The sequence below is a fragment of the Scatophagus argus genome, chromosome 22 (genome assembly GCF_020382885.2).
Source record: "Scatophagus argus isolate fScaArg1 chromosome 22, fScaArg1.pri, whole genome shotgun sequence".
Taxonomy (NCBI): Eukaryota; Metazoa; Chordata; class Actinopteri; family Scatophagidae; genus Scatophagus; species Scatophagus argus.
Window position 1 is genome coordinate 16,448,713 of NC_058514.1, and position 23,190 is coordinate 16,471,902.

The 23,190-nt window shown below is 41.6% G+C and overlaps 1 protein-coding gene across 10 annotated transcripts in view; it reads right to left on the reverse strand.

Moving 5' to 3' along the window:
- Positions 1–23,190, reverse strand: part of LOC124053659 (pleckstrin homology domain-containing family A member 5-like) — a 190,260-nt gene that overhangs the window by 127,634 nt on the left and 39,436 nt on the right. The gene's annotated exons all lie outside the window — the stretch shown is intronic.

Here is a 23,190-nt window from a genome sequence, read left to right on the forward strand (position 1 = left end):
GTCATGCTGTGCAGATGACAGCGAAATCCAGCACTGAGTGTCCGTCACCTTTGCAATAGGTCCCCTAAACTTCAAAACAAAATATGTTGCTTGTCATTGTCTTCCAAGATGGTCTACAGAGGCATTTTTAGATCTGTTTTTATTCATTAGTAGGATGTTGTTAGAATGTTGCAAATTCAATTCAATCAATTATCTGGCATAAGTGGTCTTGAATTGAATTTGCAAGTGTTGCAAAGTGCCGCAAATGTTGTTGGACTGTGTTTGTTACCACTAGGATTCATGATCCATAAGCCTGGTCTCTATGTTCATTATGCAGATGACACCCAACTCTAAACAGCTGATAATTCAGCTATCATGGCAAAAACTACTCCCTTAAAATCTGCATTTCTGACAACCATGCATTGCCATACCTTTTTCAGTTCTTGAGTAGTGGGCTATTGTTAGAATCAAATGCTTTATTGAGATAAAAGACACTGCCACACTGTATATTTATTTGATTTCTGTTCATATATTCAATCCACACATTCAGTTAGTGCCAGGAAAGGCAGCAGGATGCTTTCATTCATCAGCACGGCTTGTCTGAAGTGTTATTTAAAGATTTGAGGTTGCCACCTGATATTCAATGAAACAAAAGACAACGATGGCTAGTACGTGGAACAAAGGGAAATAAAGAATCAAACTCATAACATCAGAAAACACCGCTGTGTACATAAATTGTGGCTGTATAATTAAAAGTGGATACACAGTTGAAGACGGAGTTCCGTTCAGTCCTACGAATGCTGCTTGACAAAAAACCAGCACAAAAAGGAATTATTACGCAGACACACACATGCAGCAGCAGCGGCAGCACTAGAGAGGGCCAAGACAATTACACTAAGTATGGATTATGGCAGAGCTGTAGAATGCAGCTCTGGCCTTCACCTTGGAATTGTGGAAAGCTGAGAAGAGGTGTAAGGAGCAGGGATAATGGGGGCAGAGAGGGGAAAGGGATACTTTGGACTGCCCTGTTTGTTAGCTTTAATTTGGGCCTGATAACACTACTGAGCTTGTTTGGGGCAGATGGTCACTTCTCTAGAGGAACAGTCATTTCCAACAGTACATGAAAACCTCTGAGTTCCTGCAACTGAGCACAACCCCTACAAGTCAATTTATACCGTTGGGACAATTAGCTCATGTAGTTTAGTATAAGCACTAAGCAGGGAACGTTAGATTAGTTGTTGAATTCATGTCTGAGAGTCATTAAAGGGGTAAAAGGTTATATAGCCTTATTCCAAGATGGCGCCAAGGACGGACGCCCTGGTGTTTTGGTGCGCTCTGTCTTGTCTGTTTTTGTGTAATTATTGTGTGTCCGCATGCTCTTACACCAGAGAAGAGCTCATGAACATCAGATACTCCACACCCGTTGACTTATCTCCGGTTTTTTTAGCATCTGCTGCGGATTTAATCCGCATTTTAGTCAAAAAAGTGAGGCGCCGACGCAGAGGAAAGCGATCGGGTGCACTCGTGCGCCTCCGCAGACGCGGAACGCGCACACCGTTACCTGGGATCTTTCTCTCTAACGCACGCTCACTCTGCAACAAAATGGATGAGCTGGCACTGCTGATGAGAAATAACAGGGACTTTTCTTCATCTTGTGTTTTGTGCTTCACGGAGACGTGGCTTTGTGAACAGATACCGGACTGCGCGCTGCAGCTGGAGGGATTCCAACTTCTCCGAGCGGATCGTCACAAGGAACTTTCCGGCAAAACTAAAGGTGGAGGTGTCTGTTTTTACATCAACAGCGGCTGGTGTACCGATGTGACTGTGATCTCCCAGCACTGTTCTCCTGCTCTGGAATACTTGTTCATACACTGTAAGCCGTTTTACTCTCCGCGTGAGTTTGCTTCATTCATTCTGGCCGCTGTTTACATCCCGCCGAGTGCGGACGTGCACGAAGCTCAGTGCGTACTCGCGGATCAGGTGCTGTGTGTGGAGCAAACATACCCAGACTCCTTAATTATTGTCCTTGGTGACTTTAATAAAGGAAATCTGAGCCAAGAGTTACCCAAATACAACCAGCTGATCAAATGCCCGACCAGAGAGGAGAACACACTGGATCACTGTTACACCACAATAAGCGGAGCATATCGCGCAGTGCCCCGCGCCGCTCTTGGTCTATCTGACCACGTCATGATCCACCTGATCCCCACATACAGACAGAGGCTGAAGCTCGCCAAACCTGTGGTGAGCACATCTAAAAGGTGGACCACCCAGGCTGTGGAGGAGCTTCGTTTCTGTTTGGATTCAACGGACTGGGACGTGTTTAGGGCTGCTACAGATAGTCTTGACGAGTATACTGATACTGTAACCTCATATATCCAGTATTGTGAGGACAGTATTGTGCCAACACGAACCAGGGTGAGTTATAACAATGACAAACCCTGGTTCACAGCTAAACTCAGACAGCTGAGGCTTGTGAAAGAGTCTGCTTTCAGGAGTGGGGATAGAGACAGCTACAAAGAGGCCAAGTACAGGTTTAGCAAGGAGGTGAGAAGCGCTAAATCACTGTACTCTGAGAAAATTCAACAGCAATTCTCAGCTAACGACTCGGCCTCTGTGTGGAAAGGGCTTCGGCAAATTACCAACTACAAGCCCAAAGCCCCCCACTCTACTGACGACCTGCGACTAGCCAACAGTCTGAATGAGTTCTACTGTCGCTTTGATGGACTATCTGCCGGCCCTGACACCCCCACTCACCCCATCAACACGGCCATTCACACCCCCCACACCCCTGAAGTCATTCCACCAGTATCCACCTCGGACCCCCCCTCCTCCACCACAGCCCTCTTTATCCAGGAAGAGGACGTTAACAAGCTGTTCAGGAAACTGAACCCTCACAAGGCTCCTGGACCAGACGGTGTGTCCCCCTCCACCCTGAGACACTGTGCAGATGAGCTGACTCCAGTTTTCACAGATATTTTCAACACCTCTCTGGAGTCATGCCATGTGCCAGACTGCTTCAAAGCCTCCACCATAGTCCCAGTCCCCAAGAAGTCAAGGATCACTGGACTTAATGACTACAGACCTGTGGCACTGACATCTGTAGTCATGAAGTCATTTGAGCGCCTGGTTCTGTCCCACCTCAAGAACATCACAACCCCCCTCCTGGACCCCCTGCAGTTTGCCTACAGAGCCAACAGGTCTGTAGACGATGCAGTCAACCTGACACTACACTTCATCCTGCGGCATCTGGACTCCCCGGGAACCTACGTTAGGATCTTGTTTGTGGACTTCAGCTCTGCCTTCAACACGATCCGCCCAGCTCTCCTCCAAGGCAAGCTGTCCCTGCTGAACGTGCCTGATCCCATCTGCCGGTGGATCACTGACTTCCTGACAGACAGGAAACAGCATGTGAGGCTGGGGAAGAATGTCTCGGACACCCGGACCGTCAGCACCGGTACCCCCCAGGGCTGTGTACTTTCCCCTTTGCTCTTCTCCATCTACACCAACTGCTGCACCTCCGGCCACCAGTCTGTCAAGCTGATTAAGTTTGCAGACGACACCACCCTCATCGGTCTCATCTCGGACGGGGATGAGTCCGCCTACAGGAGGGAGGTGGACCGTTTGGTGTCCTGGTGCGGTAACAACCACCTGGAGTTGAACGCCCAGAAGACGGTGGAGATGATCATCGACTTTCGGAAAGTGCCAGCTCCATCGCTCCCCCTCACCCTGACAGACACCCCCATCTCCACGGTGGACTCCTTCCGCTTCCTGGGTACCACCATCACCCGGGACCTCAAGTGGGAGCTGACCATCAGCTCCCTCATCAAAAGGGCCCAGCAGAGGATGTTCTTCCTGCGGCAACTGAGGAAACTCAAGGTGCCTGCCAAGATGATGGTTCAGTTCTACACGGCCATCATCGAGTCCATCCTCACCTCCTCCATCACCGTGTGGTATGCTGGGGCCACTGCCAGGGACAAGCACAGACTGCAGCGTGCTGTGCGCTCTGCTGAAAAGGTGATCGGCTGCAGCCTTCCATCTCTCCGAGACCTGTACACCTCCAGGACTCTGAGGCGTGCAGGTCGGATCACAGCTGACCCTTCTCACCCTGGACATGGACTCTTTGTAAAACTCCCTTCAGGCAGGAGGTTACGGTCCATTCGGACCAAAACCTCACGCCACAAGAACAGTTTCTTCCCCTGTGCTGTTAGACTGTTGAACACAACTGACTAACATGCTGCCCTGCACCTTAGCAATTGATTTTGCTCTTTCACTGTTCACCTGCTGTTCATTTGCACTGTCTACCTCACCCACTTGCACTATACTCCACCCTGCACCTTACTTTTGAACTACCTCCAGAATAATATTTATTTCACTTATTTTATTTTGTGTTGCCTTACTCTATTTTATTTTTATCTTTATTTTTTTATTTTATTTTATTCTTCAATTATATGTTACTGTTATGTTCTATGTATGCACCAATCACCAAGACAAATTCCTAGTAATGTGAAACCTCTTCACTTACATGGCAATAAAGTCTTTTCTGATTCTGATTCTGATTTAAAAGCATGACTTGGAAAATGGTGGTCAGCACTGCTTTTCAGTTATTGAAGCCACGGAAAGCTAAAAGACAGTCCAGCCATGCCAATTGCCAGTTGCTCTGTGAGGTTGTGCTTTGGAGGGCAGTTCTTTGAGATAATATTTTACATTGGAATGCAAACATGCTCTTCTGCCATGGTGACCTTTAGGACGTATTTCTACTGTGGTCATCATCTTTATCATGTTAGCAGATTAAATTTAGCAATTATTGCTTATCACAAACACAGTGGGGCTTGGAGATGTTTCCATGTAACAGAATCAGAATTCCTTTATTTATCCCCTAAGGGAAATTCTTTTTTGTACAGACATTGCACTTGCGGTTTTCCCGACCAAGAAAGAAAAGTGAAAGATATAAAAATAGGATAAAAAAAAGCAAGATAAGTATAAATCTAAAAATCTAAAAATACAGGTATATGCAACATATGCATTGTATATAACTGGAAAAATGAAAACATTGGCACGATGATGGTGTAAGATGAAATGTCTGAGGATCGTGAAGTGATTACTGAGGGGAACCTAGTGAACCAAGAACCAAGCGTCATGGCAGTCCAATCAGTAGCTTCACTCTGAACCACAGATGTCAGCCTGTTGATGACGCTAGTTGAAAAGTTTCAATTCATCCTCTGGGAACGTAGACTATCTGATTTTAATTTAAATGCAACTGTCGAGACATTAACTCAAAAAATTAACTAAGTTCAACTCCACCTTCGGTTTTGTGTGGATTGACTTTGGCTCTGGGACTTGACCACAATAATTCTGTTGAAATCAATTACTTAATTAATTAATTTTAGACAGTGACTTCAAAATAACATCTTGTAAACATCCTGAAAGTCTAGTTTGGATAATGATGACTGATGCACTGCTGTAATTTACCTTCTCTACCATTCTTCCTAGTTAAGAGCAGATGAAGCCCTTTGTCTTCACTTCTTTTAATCATGCAAGACTCCAGGCTATCTGACTTCAACATCTATTTTCTATCACCTATAAAGCCTTGCATAAAGCCATATATGCCTAAGCTACTCTATAGTTTGCATGGAAGAGAACAGAGATGCTACCTTTTTCAAGATTAATAAGAGTGTTGGATCAAACAAGATTTTAGAAGACTGAATCAACTTCAGCAGAAGTGTAAGGTGTCAGGTAGAGACACTAACACCTGATGTTTTAAAGATAGCGCAGTGAAAAGTCAAGGAAATATGAACATTGTGCTTTTAGCTTAGAGTTAGGGTTACCGGTAGTTTAGAGTTTTGGGGCCCAAACCAGGTGTGCATATGTGTGTGTGTGTGTGTGTGTGTGTCACAACTGTAAAATTGAGACTTGGATGTAAAGGCAAAAGGTAAGGTATCCCATCATCCATCCATCCATTTTCTATACCGCTTATCCGTCAGGGTCGCAGGGGAGCTGGAGTCTATCCCAGCTGACTACGGGCGAGAGGCCAACACACAAATCGCAGGGCCAACACACAAAGACAGACAACCACACACTCTCACAGTCACACCTAGGGGCAATGTAGAGTAGCCAGTTAACCTAATGTGCATGTTTTTGGGATTGTGGGAGGAAGCCGGAGTACCCGGAGAAAACCGGGTACTCCGGTGGGTGCCCGGAGAAAACCCACGCAGGCACAGGGAGAACATGCAAACTCCACATAGAAGGGCCCAGACCGGGATTCGAACCTGGAACCCTCTTGCTATGAGGCGACAGTGCTAACCACTGCAAAATAATTCAAATAAAAAAACGATCCATAATATGATTCCTGCCCGAATCCTATCATAAATACTGAAAAATGCAATATTGCAGTATATCTGGAGTGCAGTTAAACTGTCATGAATAATCAATGATATAAGCAGGATGTGTAGAACATCTCCACTACTTCATGTACATTTTCAGTTGCAGCTTTCCCAGCATATTGCCTGTTTATCTCCTTGCAGCTGTGATGCTGATGAAACAATCATTTATGTCATTAATGCAAAGTTCCCGCTTTCAGCTATTGAGAGCGTTGAATTGTTTAATTGGTAAAATTAGGATTAAAATATATTTTCATTTGTCTTTTGTAATATTTATCAGAAATGACCTGCTTTTTTTTTTAATGCCACCAAATCTGTGACTTGACTTGGACTTGAGATTGACTTGGATTTAAAAACCGAGGTGTGTGTGTGTATCTCTAATGACAGGGCTGTCCAACCACCAGTCTAACCACCAGCCACCAAGACTGTGGGACACACAAGAAGCACATAAACACACAGCAGGACTGCAAGCACACAGACATACAATTAACTACTTCTCTGCCCACCCACGCACACCCACACACACACACACACACACAGCAAATAACGACACACATCCATAACTATGTAATCACAATCGCAAAACCTCACTTGGTAACTTTAATTTCAGCAAACATAATCTTTGCAGTCTTACTGTCTTACAGAACACATGCATCTTTGTTTATTTGCATCTGCCACTGGAGTTTCCAACATCATTTATTACATTGCATTCTTTCTCATTTATCAGTGGCCATGGAGGATGGTTGTTACTGACACAACATCATCATTACTGATCTAATGAGTCCTCACAGCTGCTGAATTCAGCTGCTACTAAGCTACAGCTTCTCATACTTGTTGCAGCAATAAGGTTAATTTTAAATGTATGAAACTCTAAAGCTTTACAAAGACTTTATTTTCCCAAGAATGTACTACTCTACGCAACATGAATATAACAAATACCTGGCTTGGAATGTGTTTCAACGGGAGACTTTTACTGTGAAGAGTTTGTATGAAATAAAATGTGTTTAACACTGATTTAATGGAGCTTTGCACAGAGAAATGATTGGAACTGATAAGCAGCAGTGTAATGAGTGCAAAGGAATTTATGGATTTATTTTTCTTGCCTCGGGTTTGGCCTCTTAGGCTACATTCAGGCAACAATCTATATGCTTGAGGATTGTAAGACGGTGATGAATACCTTCAGACATAGGCTGAAAAATCAACTGCCAACTGTGTTTTCAGGTCTAAAAAAACAAAAAACTCATTTAATGCATATATTTACAACGTTCTCTTCTATTATACACTTTAGACAGTAAAGCACAGTGCTCCTTGTCATAAGGAAGTTGAAGTTTGGTCAAATGTATACTGTAAAAAAAATTTTGTAACTCCAGACTCAAAGTACTTTTACCTCCAAACTATACCCAGCCGAAGTACTTCAGTACATTTATTTACTGTAAACATTAAACTGCAGTTTACTCATGCCGTTGTTTTATGGGTCATTCCATGCAAACTCATCCAAAATTCAGAATTTCCTCTAGTTTATATCATGGATTTTCTTGTGACCTTGCAAAATCTTTAATTTCTTTTAATCCAAAAAACATTTTTTTTTAACTATGAATTTTTGAATTTTTGCATGTTTGCTCATCCTCACATTTAATGAACTTACAGCCCTATACTGCAGTTATACATCCAAGGTCTACAAGCTGTTTGACTACAGCTTACTGCACTGCTGTTTCAATACAGTCACAATTTAAAACAATCCGTCAGTATTCACAATGGCATTGTTAATTGTGCAGCGAGACTTTATATAAAACCAGACGAGCTTGAATTTTGAAGATGAACGCGAAAGAGTGTCGGCCTGAACTGTGTTATCTGTTTATTTACACATCATCCTTACAAATCGACGGCACTTTGATACTCCTTCCTCCCACGTTGCCATGAGAACATGCACACGGTTGCACACATAAGCACACACACACACACATGCACACACAAATACACACATAACAGGCTCTCATGAGAAGAAGAGGAAGAGGCAGTGCAATCAAATAGCATTCAGAGCCAAAAAGCTCTTTCCTGTAATTATCTCCTTGTATTCAAGCCAGAGGTCTGACACATCTACTCTGTGTGTGTGTGTGTGTGTGTGCATGCGCAGCACGCGTGCACATTAGTGTGCACGGACATGCATGTATTTGAGATAAGGGGTGGGTAAGATCACAGAGCTTGCCTTCTTTCCCAAACACAAGATCACCACAGATGAAAATAAAAAAAATTCAAGTAAATACAGATGATATGCCTACACACACACACACACACACACACAAAACTTTCAAGGATGCAACATCAAGAAACCGATTTTTTCTTATTCTCCCTCTCACACAAACAAGTCAACAGTCTTCTTCAGTTTTCTTTGTGTGTGTGTGTGTGTGTGTGTGTTTCCTCAGCAGGCTGTCTCTCTCTCTCTCTCTAGGGATGCTGATGAGACATGAGAGGAGATGAGTGCTGGGAGCTGCTACTGTGTTTGCCTTAGGGTGCGCGCTTGCACACACACACACACACACACATTTTAAATATGACTTTGTAGCTGTGTCGTTCATGTTGGTGTGGTAACTCTGCCTCTGACTTACTGTTGTCAGTTTTGTTATAATGAATTACTGAGTCACACACACATGCGTGCATGCACGGGACTGCACTGACTTTTATTGCCTAGAAACAAGGAAAACATGCCAAGAATGCAGAGGAAATCCTGCCTTTGGTTATTTTGGTTTGAGAGGCATGTAGACACTCCCCAATCAGACGCTGACCTGAGAATCAAGCAAGCTGATTGGCTGATCAAACGTGTAAATATCCAGTCACTATTCTCACTGTTTGTATCATAGTCACACAACACTCAGGTTGAGCCAATCCTCATACAGGATTTTGATATCAGTTTAAAACCCAGAGCTGAGTGGGAATCTGCTAGACCACCAAAAGAGATTTCCTGGCTGATCAAAATATTCCTGTAGGTGAAAAATGAATGAATTAATTTGGGATACGATGTCATCCTACTTTAAAAGGTTAAAAAAAGAAAAAAAAAAACGCTGCTCAAAATGTGGGATGCAGTGAAGAAAAAGAGATGAAATACAAGGTCCACTGGACACACACATTAGCTGATGATTCATACAACAGAAGGGAGGCGCTTTACTGCCATTTGTAAGCATTAAAAATACATATAGTAGAATTAAAATGTGGAGCTCTCATGGGACACAGCAAGGGGACATCACCATGAGCCAGAGCAGTATCTAAATACAGCCATTTATCCTGTCGACAAACTTTATGAAAACACTCTATGATTCCTAAGCCTTTAAAATAAACTCCTCACAGATATAAAGGCTTCTTTTTCAAAAAGGTTCAGTAATTTCCTAAAACAGATGGTCGCTGAAATAAACCACATGACAAATCACATGGTATTTATACTGATCACAGTTTGGGGCAGTACAATCACTGAAAATAAAATCTGCATTGTCTTAGATTTAACAAATGTTACTGAATTAGGAGGAAATCTTGTCGGGAACTATTTTGAGCAGTATTGAGTGAGTATTTGCAGCATCAAGATGGCAACAAATAGTCACTGCTCACGGTCCCCGAAGAAACATGTCACCCAGCGTGGCTCGAGGATGGGTTTTTACGACTTTATGGATAACAATGGAACATTAAGGCACAGAGGAAGAAGATACATCAAGCTTATATAAACACAATACTCGTCTGTGTACTTATCTGTCAAAAACACGTTGGCTCTCCTTACAGGTCTCCAATGTCCTAATATATTCTTTGTGTAGATTCTTCTATTTATGACTCCACAGTAATTAGAAAAACAGTTGACAAAGAATGAAACAAAGAACGTCTCCATTTAAACCTACGTAAATATGAATTATTCATTTATCATACAGGTTGACTTGTCTGCGTGCCCTGCAGACAATTCATGTTTGCATATTCAGTTGACCTGCTGTGCGCTACTTCTAAAAAGCACCCATATTATACTTGGATTTAATTGGGATTAATTAATTGGAAGTGGAACAATTGCATACTATATCTCTATTTTATTCATTTGATTTGTGGAGAACAATACTTTGCACATCCATTTCTGAGGTGAGGGAATCAAAAGTTGCAAGCAAACTTCTGGGAGTTGACATGCAAATATTAATTTATTTAGTACCAAATTACAGTCTTCCAGGATATCTGAACATGACAAGACATTTTAATTAAAAAAAAAAAAATTAAAGTTACTGAATCAATTCTTTTCAAATGCCAGATTCCAACAGTCAAGAAATATTTTATATGCTTTAAACAAACCCATTTTCTGTTCTTTTTATTTCAGGCCGACTGACAGGGAATAATGAGGAAACTCCAGGAAGGCAGGTCATCCACGCTGCGTCTGTCGACCCCAGCACAGTCAACTCTGCGTGATTCTGACATGCATGCACTCAGACACACACACACACACACACACAGCTCTGGCTTGCTACTGTATCATGTGGACTGTTTGTTTTCAATCTGTAAGCCCTGCATGTGATGGAGCAGACAATACACACACACACATATTTTCTCACAGAGCCAATGGAAACTGTTCAACCTGTGGACTGCACTTCACATCTGTCATTGTCTGTTGGTTATCATCATTACATCACACAAACACACAGACATATGTACATGCATTAACAAAACCCAACAATAACCTATTCTGATGCATGAGTGTATTCTCCTGATACAGCCATCCAAGCCACTCTCTCTCTCACACACACTTACACACACACACACACACACACATGCCTATCCAGGCCCAGATCAATAGAAATTCTCTCTCAGCACACACTCCATGCCTCAAGCCAACGTGGATGTTCTGCTCTTTAATGATCACTAATTAAGACAGCAGTAAAACATGAGTTGTCGACCAGAAAAAAAGAGAAGTACAACAGGTCAAATCCTGGAGGCACAAGGACCTGTGTGGCTATTGAAAAGCTTCTGAACTGGAAGGTTATTATTCTAAAACACAACAGGGACAAACGTGTCTTCTGTTTGCCGCTCAGTGACTCGAAACGCTGATTGGTACAGAATGAAAAGTGCTGCTTTTTTTCCCTCCAGAGGACAACTAATAAAAGAGAAGGACTTAACAAGCAGAAAACAATTTCATTTGAATGTCAGATATCGTTTTGTCGAAGGTGTCACCGTGTCATATATGGCATGCTTTAATTTCATCACTGTGGCAGAAAGACATCGTTTCCTGTGTAGCAGAGGATCTCTCCAACCACAAATCAAAAGAGAAATAATTGCTTTTGCAGACTGCATTCACATGCTAGCAGATGTTTATATTCCTTTGTTCTGATGCTCTCCCAATCTGGTTTTATTGCATTCCCTTGTTCTCAGTTTTTTATTGATCAAGAGGAGGCTTACTAAGCGTTAATACTAATTTTCTAGCAGTTTCACAAGGATTCAGACATATTCCCTCTTGGAAGCTGCCCAAGACACGACAGCCAGCTGTACTTGCCGGAGGTCAAGAGCCTTGCTTCTGTCTACCTGTCTGCCCGTCTGTCTTTAGCTCTCTCTCCAGCTATCTCTCTCCATGTAAGGCTGTGAGTCCGCAGAGACGTGTCAGCTTTAATGGACTGCATATACACACAGGGAACAGTGGGGAGAATGAGAGAGTCGGGGGAGGGGGGGGGGGCAGAGTGCAAGCAGGGCAAAAAGCACGCAATGAAAAGAAAGGGAGAAGTGAAAAGTTTTTAATTAATCCAAACTCCAAATTCTACTCAATTCATGCGTGAGTGAGCGAAATACACGTGTCAACACCTAGCAAGCACCCAGCACCGAGCGGGTGCTCCTACAGCTAATGGGAGACCGACAGCTTTGGAGAAGGGCTTTGTATTTCTGCTGTTTGGATGTGACGCCGCGAGAGGCAAACAGACTTCTGATGGCGACTTTCAGAGTACATTTTGATCTGGGTGTCTCCACTGCGTGTTTCTGTCTTCAAAGGAAGAAGTAGCAACTTACTTTTCAATGTTGCACAAATCAAAGGTTAATACTTGTTCTCATCAACGAAAAGGAACATCTACAAGGGGCCTGACAGTACAAAGACTTCGGGGGGGGGGGGTGCGAATCATCACAACAAAATAAACAAACAGGAAACTACTCGGGTGGAGTGTTGAAATGTAACTGCAGCTTTCTCTAACTGTCACTGAAGGCCTGCTGTAGGGTTGGCTACCATTCACTTTTGAATCTATACAAGTATCTGTACTCAACAGTACCTTTATTTGGTACTTTACTCTTTACTCTCTGTAATAACACAAATTTAATTTCAGTTTCATTTCAGCTGACATCATCCAAGACAGTGAAAAAAAGCGTCCAGTTATCCCTCACAACAACTAATCCATCCATCCATCCATCTATCCATCCATCCATCCATCCATTTTCTATACCGCTTATCCGTCAGGGTCATGGGGGCGGGGGAGCTGGAGCCTATCCCAGCTGACTACGGGCGAGAGGCGGGGTTCACCCTGGACTGGTCGCCAGTCAATCGCAGGGCCGACACACAAAGACAGACACCCACTCACGCACACACTCACACCCAGGGGCAATGTACAACAACTAATCCAACTAGCTAATTACACTAACTAATTAATTACATGATGATGCAGACTCCTCATGTAAAGTTTAGTGGGGTGTGACTTCTAGACTTGAGTTTTCAGATATATTTAGTGTGCAAACGTGTTCGATCAGGTCAGACCTCTTGCCCTGGTCAGCTCTGCATTTCCCATTGTGGATGGTTATTATAGAAGTGTTGTCAGAGTGTTGTCTGCATCAGGTTTTGAAAAGTGTAGCCACACATGCAGAGGTGACATAGAAGACGGAACAATTCACAATCAGCTCTTGTCTTTGTTTGGCATGTTACTCCTCAACATGACTGAGCTCAATTTAACATCAATATTAGACTCGTGTCCCTTTCCTCATACTTCTTAAATTCATCTCCTGGGAAGGAGCCTGGGAAAAATAAATAAAAAAATAATATAATTATTATATATAGTTATGTTAAAAGAGAACTCTTTTCTCTCTCACTGCACTGATTCTAATTTCTCTGCTTAATGTGAGCTCTTGTGACAACATACAAAATAAAACCTGCATATAAGAAGAATCAGCTTTATTGACAGTATATATATTTTTACATACACACACTGAATTTGTCTCCTGCATTTGACCCATCCTTAGTTGAACACACACATGCAACACCCAGCAAACAACATGCAGTGAAACACACACAGGAGTAGTGGACAGCATCAAGCGCCCGGGGAGCATATTGGGGGTTAAGTGCCTTGCTCAAGGGCACATCAGTCAGCTGGAGGGGGGAGCATTTGTCACATTAATCACTCCACCACCCTCAAATTTTTCATGCCCATCCAGTGGGGGAATCGAACCGGTGACCCTCCAATCACAAGCCGCTTCTCCAACCTAGGCCACGGCTGCCCCGAACCTGCACAATATCATAAATTTGTCTCAGTGTACAGACTCAAGTCTCACCTCCGTGTATCCGCCTTTCACTTGTATTGGAAAAGAGTCAAAACAAGAACATATGCGAACATCGGTTTCTCGTTGATATCTCACAAATACAAGCCAAACTGCATTCCAGACAGCAACATTATTGGTACATTATTCGGAAGACCGTGTTCTGAACAGACTGAGTCGCATCGTTGCTTGCTTGGCCCACATCAGCTCCACCATTCTGCTTCAAATAACCAACAAAAAAAGCACCCAGTCGTAAAGAGTTCAGGTTTGCCAAAAAAGAGTCAAATAGCCTTGTTAGAGGAAATGAGTTCAACAAATGAGTGGCATTTGTGACGTTTTTGGACAAAAAATATGGCAAATATGGACAAACATTTACTAAAAGTAACTCAAAACCTTTAAAACCTCACAGGCACCACATCCATCTTGTTCTAGTCTATGCTGTAAACCCTAGAAGAAGGTGATATCAGATTATATACCACTCATATGTCATATAGAGCCATCACATTCCCTCTGGTTTCAACTTGTTCCTCTGTGTCAGCAAAAAATGCCGCATAAAACATCCAGCGTATCATGTGAATACCACGGCAGAAAAATCCATAGTGTGCTGATCACTGGTTCAGCTGTGGTTTCTGGAAAATCGAGGGCAAAAACTACTGTGGTGAATCATCATGGGTTAGACATCACAATCAGTAGATCATCAGCCTTCAGTCAGCACTCTGAAAGTCACATGTAAGTAGGCCAAAGCATTCAGATTTCAGAGAATTTCTGTCGAATTTAAAAGGTCTAACAAGCTCATTCTGCACGAAGCCGTTTAGTTTTATGACTCAAATCTCGCTGTTAGTTTCTCAGTTAAAAACGGTTGCTATCAACACACAGCGAAGTCATCCTCAACTCCAAAATTTACTCTAACATGAATGTTATATGTTGTATTTCAGACAGACTTCACGTTGCAGTGCTGTGTGGCTATTAAAACCCGCAGAGGTAAGAATACTCCCTTCATCCTGGTATTCATTATGATTATTAATGTGAGTCTTTTGAAAACCAAGCACAAGTGAAGGAATCGTAGTGAAACAGGCCAGAGCAGGCTGCATACTTTGTGGATTCTAACTGTTACACAATTCACATTTCTCCACATAGCGGTCTGACCTTAAACCTTCAACGTCTAGACTATTGTGACCAACAATCCATTTCCTAACAAGATAACAGCCATGTCATTTTCAGTCAGGCTGGCTCACACTAACGTGATAACGGCATCATTCTTTCCTCTTTTCCTTAAGTTGGTTTCTAGGTGTGGGAGAGACTGAGTGAGAAAGGAGGAAAAGCCCTTGCATGAAGACATCTGCTTCAACAATGCAAACGCCTTTGTGTGTTTGTGTGCACGACGGCCGACAGAAGCATTTGTGTCAAAGGAAGGAATGCTAAGCAGAAGAACAGGTTGGCAGGTCTGCTTGGTTTACAGATAGCTTCCAATGTGCAGCACAAGCTGAGAGGACTCTGTTTTGTTGCTACGCCTAAGCCTCGGTGTTAATTAAAAATCTGAAAAATCATCTATTAAAAGACATGTGACAGACTTGGATCTTAAAAGCATTCTATGCGGGATTGGCCGTTATTTATAAACGCACTATTCAAAGGTGCAGTAAGGAAGAAAGATATTTGATTACTAAGTCTCATTCCCCAGTCACCAAATACCAGTTCTTTGGGTTGGCAAACTACCAACCACAGGCGCCGTTTGTTGTTCGTGCCAACGGAAACATCTTGAACACAATAAAATACCAATAAAATAAGAAAATGCAAGCAGAGGGCAGGATCTCCAGATAAATACATGGCTACACACACTTCTAGTGGGTCGCAAGGGATGAATGAGAGGGATCATTTTTGTATGAGTGTATATTGTTTTATTTCAGGGAAAATCCCAGTAAACCCTAAAGTCTACAACTACAGGTCTGCCGGATTGACCTCTAACCCAGACCAGATGCTCAGGAGTCAGCAGTGCACGAGTGCCCATCCAGTCAGGAGTATACAGGAGGAAAAAAAAAACGCTTGTGTCGGAATTGTTTTTATTTATTGTGTGTTTTGCATTTTTTTCTGCACTTTCGGCCTGAAAGTAGCAGTAGCGAAAAGGTAATAAAAAAACAGCTCACTGACCATGAATATGCCGATTAAACTTCATCGCTCCACCTCAGCACCCTGCCCTTTGGGCTTTAATATGTCTTCAGTATACGTAGACATTTTAGCCAGATAGATAAGATCCACCAAAAGTATTAGAACACATCCTCTGGGAAACATGAATGTCAAGGTTGTTGGTGACATTACTGGCAATTGTTGAGATACCTGTTGCGGCAAAAGTGTTGAAAGGTCAAACACTGCATCCAGCTGAAAAAGCAGTCATAAATCTTTCAATATCTTAGGGTGTTTGCTGTATGAATATTATAGGTGTTACCCATGGACCTCTGCTCCATACAAGGTTTCCTTTTGGTGCCATCAGTCATTTTATGAGAGCATTTTTTTCACCTTTTACAGACCAATGATCAAAATCCCTTTTAGAAACTATAACTTTTAGAAATTAAAACTGCAACCACATGTCAGTTTAGAACTGGTTAATATTCACTAATTCTTCCACAACAGAAAAGCCTTTTAGATACGGTTAACACAAACGATGGATAATTAGAACTCAACCTGCCAGATGAAATAATGGCTGTGCAATGACTCACAATACATAATTAAGGAAAACTAGAAAACACCCTGCCAGATTAAATAATGGCTATGTTATGAGTCACCAATACATTCATTTCTGCTGTTATCCCTCACCAATTTACACAAAAAAAAAACAAATTCAGTTATTCTGTGATATTTTAGCCTTGTGTCTTGTGTATTGCCTTGTGTATTTTAGGCTCATTCTCCACCTCCACCAGTTTGTTACACCGTCCAAATGTGTGCGGTAGATGTACAGTTTACAAAAAAGTGAGGCAACAATTCCCAATCATTTATCACTGAATAATTACACAAATTAAGTTATCTGGCCAGATGTCCCTCCACTCCCACTTAAGTCTATTCCAGAGTTCATTCATTAACTGTGTGTGTGTGTGTGTGTGTGTGTGTGCAGTACTCAGTTCCCTGTGGCTAGTGTTCTGCTCTAGTCTTACAATTGCCCTAAATATAGTTATGCTCTACTTCTCCCTCTGAGAGGCAGGGTGAGAGTGAGCAAAACAAAAAGAGATTAGCTAATTAGCAGCTTCATCATCTCTGCTCTCTGATGGTCTGTGTTTACTCTTCTCTATAGACAAAAGTATTACAGATGCTGGACAGCAATGGTGAATCTCTACAGGAGAGTCAGGGAAGGCAAATACATCATTTATGAAAAGCGTGTTAACATTTCAGCATGTTCACATTTGCTCTTTAACAGCTGGACATGAATGGCATTTTAGAGTCAGTTCTGCCTGTCATGACTTAATATCCCAGTCTAAACAAAGCTATCAGGGCGCTGAATGTCAACAGAAAGGAAGGCACTCAATTCAACCAGCAGAACTGAAGGACAGCCCTGGGTTATTACTTCATTCTTATTTTCACAGCGGAAGTCGACGGAATCATTCAGTTGCCTGATAATAAGTAGGGCTACTGAGAATAGTTCGAAGCTCCCTTCACATTCCTTGACATTCAAAATGTATACTAATAAATTCAGTACTGTGCAGATATTTATTGTGGTCATTATTTCTGCACAGCTACAGATAAAGGTTTGGCTACACAAATATTTTTCGTATTTAACTGTTTTTAGAATTAGATTCCGGTATGTAAATGTTTGTAAAGTCAACGTTTAATGAAAAAGAATCAAAATTCACAAAATGGTTTAATCTAAGTAAATAATCTGTTTTAATCCATATTTGTTAGCATTTAGTCTTTCAAAAATAACATTTTCAGTGTGGTCAAAACTATTTGTTCTCCTATTTGCTCCACACAAAAGGAGGCAAGCATATTGATATTAACATGGCATCATCATCCTCTCTCTCTCTTTCATCCTCTCTGTCCTGTCTACCTCTTCTTCCCCCCCTTCACCCAGCCGACTATCAGCAGGATGGTTCTCCCCTGTGAGTCGGGTCCTGCTCAAGGTTTCTTCCTGTTAAAAGGGTTTTTAAAAGTTTTTCCTTGCCACTGTCTGCTTGCTTGGGGGTTCAGGCTCTGTGTCTCTGTAAAGCATCTAGAGACATTTTTGATTGTATAAGGTGCTATATAAGGCTAATCAGCCTTTCCTCTGAGATAACACAGAAGCCACAGCTCCAGCACCTACAAGCAGTTAGCTTCATGTTTTTAACAATTTCAAAGTTCTCTTTGCAAGTCAGCTTGCATCAGCATATACAGCCACTTCTTGTGAACTTGAAGCTAGCCATGGCGTTTGCAATCTAAATTCCGAATACAATACAATACTACATCTTTAAAGAAAGCACTAACAAATCAGTGAAACCCAGAAACACCCCAATCCACCATTTAAGGGACTACGGTAAACAGCTGGCAACAGCTTTAATTTTCTTCAAATTCCAGCTACCAAGAGCCTGACCCGGACCCACCACACTGCCACCATCACAAACAGAATAAAACACTGGCTCTGTACTGGTTTGCTGTGGCTCAGAAGGTAGAGTGGCCATCCACCAATTCAATTACTGGTCCCCTGCAGTCTACAAGTCTCTTTGGGTAATACACTGAACCCCAATTGGTTCCCAATGGCTGCTCCATCGGTGTGTGAGTGTTTGTGTGAATGGTTTTCGCTCCTGATGAGCGGCCGGCATGGTATCCTCTGCCACCAGTGTATGAATGTTTATGTGAACATGCTGGCTTGTATTGTAAAGTCAGACTAGAAGAGCGCTATATAAATACAATCCATTTCTCGTTCCATTTACCATCCAGTCCTACGCCACCAGGCTCAGGGACAACAGCAACCACAAAACAGGTTTCACAGCAGTAATTTCCTGTTTCTGTCTTGCTGGTGAATCGCGTGACTGTCATATTTGACTGAACCAACAAAAAAAAGCTGCATTTAAATGCTTCTTTTGGGCTCTAAGGTGCCTGAACTCAACACAACCATTTAAAAAAGTTACATTTTGGGGCTATCTCTATGGCAATGTGGAACAAAGCTGCTGCAGCTGGCAATCAAAAAGTGATAACAGCATTGTAGTAATTAGACACACAAACACAAATGTGACTGTATCACCTGACCAGGTATGAGAAACACCTGGAGGCACCAGAAGATAAACCAGTAGCAGGTCACAAGCTAGTATGCTATGGAACTCACACACACACACACCTCTCTACGAGCTGGCCAGGAGTAAAATGTGTTTCCCAATAAACTGTTGTCTGCATTGAAAAATACATTAAGCTTGCCCTTGTCTTTGTTTTCGCCCTTGTGTCCTGTGCAGGAAAGCCCAGTGGCCAATGGGGAGAGGGGAAAGTGTTTCCTCATCTCTGTGTGTCATCGCAGTGCTCTCAGTGCAAGTCAGATGACCTGGATCATGCATTAACATGACAGCAGAAAAAGGAGAACTTCCTTAAAATGGTTAGAACTGGCTATTTTAGCAACTATTATATAATTATTTTTAGCTTATGTGAATACACTACAGCTTAACCTAAAAATCAAACCAAAACCGAACTTTAACAGCAAATATGCAAGCAGACATCCTTCATCACCAAGGCAGAGACACCAGTGTTTAGACTTGGTATTAACATTTGTCCTGAGTGATCTGATCACAAGTGGGCAGCTCTAACTACAGGTCTGAATGCATCCAAGACACATTGAAGACTCATTTGAAATTCGATCGCTCAGACCACACATAACAACCACATTCTTTTAGCAGTGTGTATGCAAATATGTCCTACATCGAAGGACTGTATGCTCAACTGAAGTCCTCTGCAGAACAACAGGCAAAATAGATTACAGTGTTTGATTTCCATTTGTTTCACTGTAGTGCAAATTAGATGTCTGGGCCAGCCCGCGATTAGGTAACACATTCTCTGATTCAACTGATTTCACCACTGAACTAGTAACCAGACTATCCCTAGACTCCCTTAAAAAATTTTTGTTACTGAGCAACACAGAAACTCAATAAACTCTGCAAACTGCTATGACAAACTGTAAAGCACCGTACCTTCTTGTAAATTTGGTATTAAATGTAATACATGAAGTTGTTTCTTTCCATGTAAGAAGTGTCAGTTTGTCACAGCGTCACTGTACCAGCCCATCTGTTCTGTGTCTTGCCTGCATATACTTAATTCAATTCAATTCATTTTCCATTCAATTTTATTTAAAGTGCCATTTCATAACACAGTTATCTCAAGACACTTTACAGGTGTGTAAACAACAACAAAAAAGAAGAGAATCAGAGAGAAACAGGTCCCAGGGCAAAACCCCACACTGAGTAAGCATATGGCCACAGTGGCGAGGAAAAACTTCCTACTACTAAACTTCCTTTAACAAGCAGAAACCTCGACATTTCAGCAGAACCAGACATTCAGCAGCTGTTAGAACTTTATCTCAACTGATCACACCATTTAAACTACATTAATATAAAGGACGACAAGATTTTATTGACAGCAAACATGTTAAGTTTATAAATACAGCAAACAGTAATCAATATAGACTTAAATGCAACACATAAATTTAATATTTCCTTTGCTTAAAAAAAACATTTTGTTAGTTTGCATGTATGTGTTCATTTGCATATAAAACATGAAGCTGAGATCTGATCTCAGTCGACATGTATGTGGAGACATACTTTGATGCCACATGCGAACTGCTGCTTTAAAAGGTGTCCACTTGTGATCGGATCACCCCTTATGCATGTTAATAGTAGGGCTGAACAAGCACAATGACTCTACAGCCTCAGTGCACCGGAATGCAATGCAACCGCCAGACATGCAGTCTTTTGAGTAATGACAACTCTCCCTATTTCTCTACTGGGATGATGTAACAAGTTGACATTCTTTGCTTTACTGGGAAAAATAACCAGCAGAAGTAGAAGAAAACTAACCTGTATTCTTTAGAGACCCAGAGGGGACATGGAGTAAAAAGGTGGAGAAAAGAGGACCTGTTGCATTCTCAACATTTTTGTTGTACCATGAGAAATATTTTGCTTCCAGCATGAACCCATCAGAGTAAAAGCACTTTTGTTAGACACAGGAAAAACATAGATAGATTCAAATGCCAGGAGGAAATAAGGTCTCATACGGACTACCTTAAGAGAAGAGACTGTGTATATACAGCCATTTACTTACATACACTGTAACATACATACAACATAAGCACATACTCACAAAAACAATACTAATAAACATACTAATGTATAATTTTTATTATTTTTTTTTTCACAGTTTTCACTCTATTGATATGCTATGCTGACATTTGCTAATTAATGCTAAAAAAAGTACATCTGAATATAAGGAGAAAGTTGTAAATTTGGAATATTGGAGTAAATTCTGGATATCACGAAACTCTTTAAGGTTCATCCTCTGAAGACTGCTATCCCGAGAGCTACAAGTATTTGAACCGGGGACAAAAAAACCCATCAAACAAGCATGGTAGAGATGATGATGCGTTCAAGGAGCAGGAAGGGTTAACTTGTCATTCACAACTGCGCAAACTGCAGGACCACAACAATACAAACAATAGACAAGATAATCACAGCTAATTAATGTTTCATTTGGGAGTTTTGAAATTTATTTAACAAACCACAATACTAACAAAAGTGCTGCTTTAAAGCTGTTGAAGAGCATGGTCTCAGCCTCATCTGATGTCATCTGGAGTTGTCTGAATGACAACAAGGCTCAGCTGAACTGAAAGCTAAAAATAAAACTGGAAGACCCGTCTCTGCTTGTATTGGACACAAGTCTTTTTTTTTATCTAGTATATCACATTTGAGTTGGTAGAAGTTTCTCTTCTGTTCATCCAGCTCAAACTCAAAAATCAACAACATCATCATGTCGTCGTCACCACTCTGCTGGTCACGCTCTTTCCATTCACAAATTATGTCCAGGAATGTTCTTTTTACCCCTTTTTACCCTTCAAACACGCATACTTGGAGTACCGTCATTATTATTGTATTATTTTAACAATATGACTCAACTATTAAAATAAATAAATAAAAGCAGCAGCTCTGCAGCAAACAAAGCCACAAATCTCCCAACATGCACCAGGTCTGATCACCTGGGCAGTAACCCATTCAAGTTAAAAAAAAAAACACATCAGACAACCAGCCCGTGTTAGAAAAGAGAACAGGAAACAGACAGGTACAATAAAACCAAATGTCTTACCTGGTGAGGACGTGAGAGAGCCATACAGTCATGTGGACATGGAAAGAAAAGACAAAAAGACAATCTGTTAGCTGTCATGCTTCCCAAGAATGCTAAAAAACCAAAAAAACTAAAACCTTCTAAATTGCTTGATGATCCTTTGATTTTTGTACAGATAAAAACAAATGAGATAATTCATGAGCTTTAGAGGTGTTAGAAGATGGATTTTGTTAGCCTTGGACAGACCCAGGCTAACCGTTTCCCTCCATTTCCTAGTCTTTGTGCTACGCTAGGCTAACTGGTTACTAGCAGCAAACTTAAATTTAGCATGGAGACATGCACGTGTAACTCTTAAAAAGAAATCAAATAATGGTTAACAGGTGTTTTCCAAAACACTTTTGTTATGACCTGCCTTGGTTCAAAAAAAACTTGGGCATGCTAATATATTTTTCTGCTAATGCTTCTTTTGTGAAAACAGGTACTAATTCTACACACTAGACGCAACATTTTATTTGTTGAAGAAATGAGAGCTGAATTATCTTTTGCTTGTCATCTCTTTAATTCTTCTGCATCAACAGTGCCACAGTAATTTTATTTCCCCGCCTACAGATACTTGAATGAATCTCAGCTAACGGGCCAGTGCCTGCCACATGTCAAACACGTCCACACTGAAGAAAATCCTGGTGTTTTTTTTTTTTTTGCTGTAAATATGGCAGGTGTGCGTCAACTCCTGGCTCAGCGAGTACTTCATGGAGGATGTTTGGCAGAGAAAAGATGCAACCGAGCCAAGATTGTCTTATATACTGTAAACAGTCCACCAAAAATACACATACCACAATAAAGCAAAAACTCATGCATGTACCAACTCTTACACACAATTCTGGCAGTGTGTGATGCCAGCACACACAAAGGCTGAGTAGATTAAGGCAGAGACACTAATCATGAGCAGAGCACATGCTTCAGAGAGCAAGCAGAGCCAGATTTCTCTGGATGTGTCTATTATAGCTTCTGTAAGCTCTGCTGCTTTTTGACAGAAAACACTCCACTC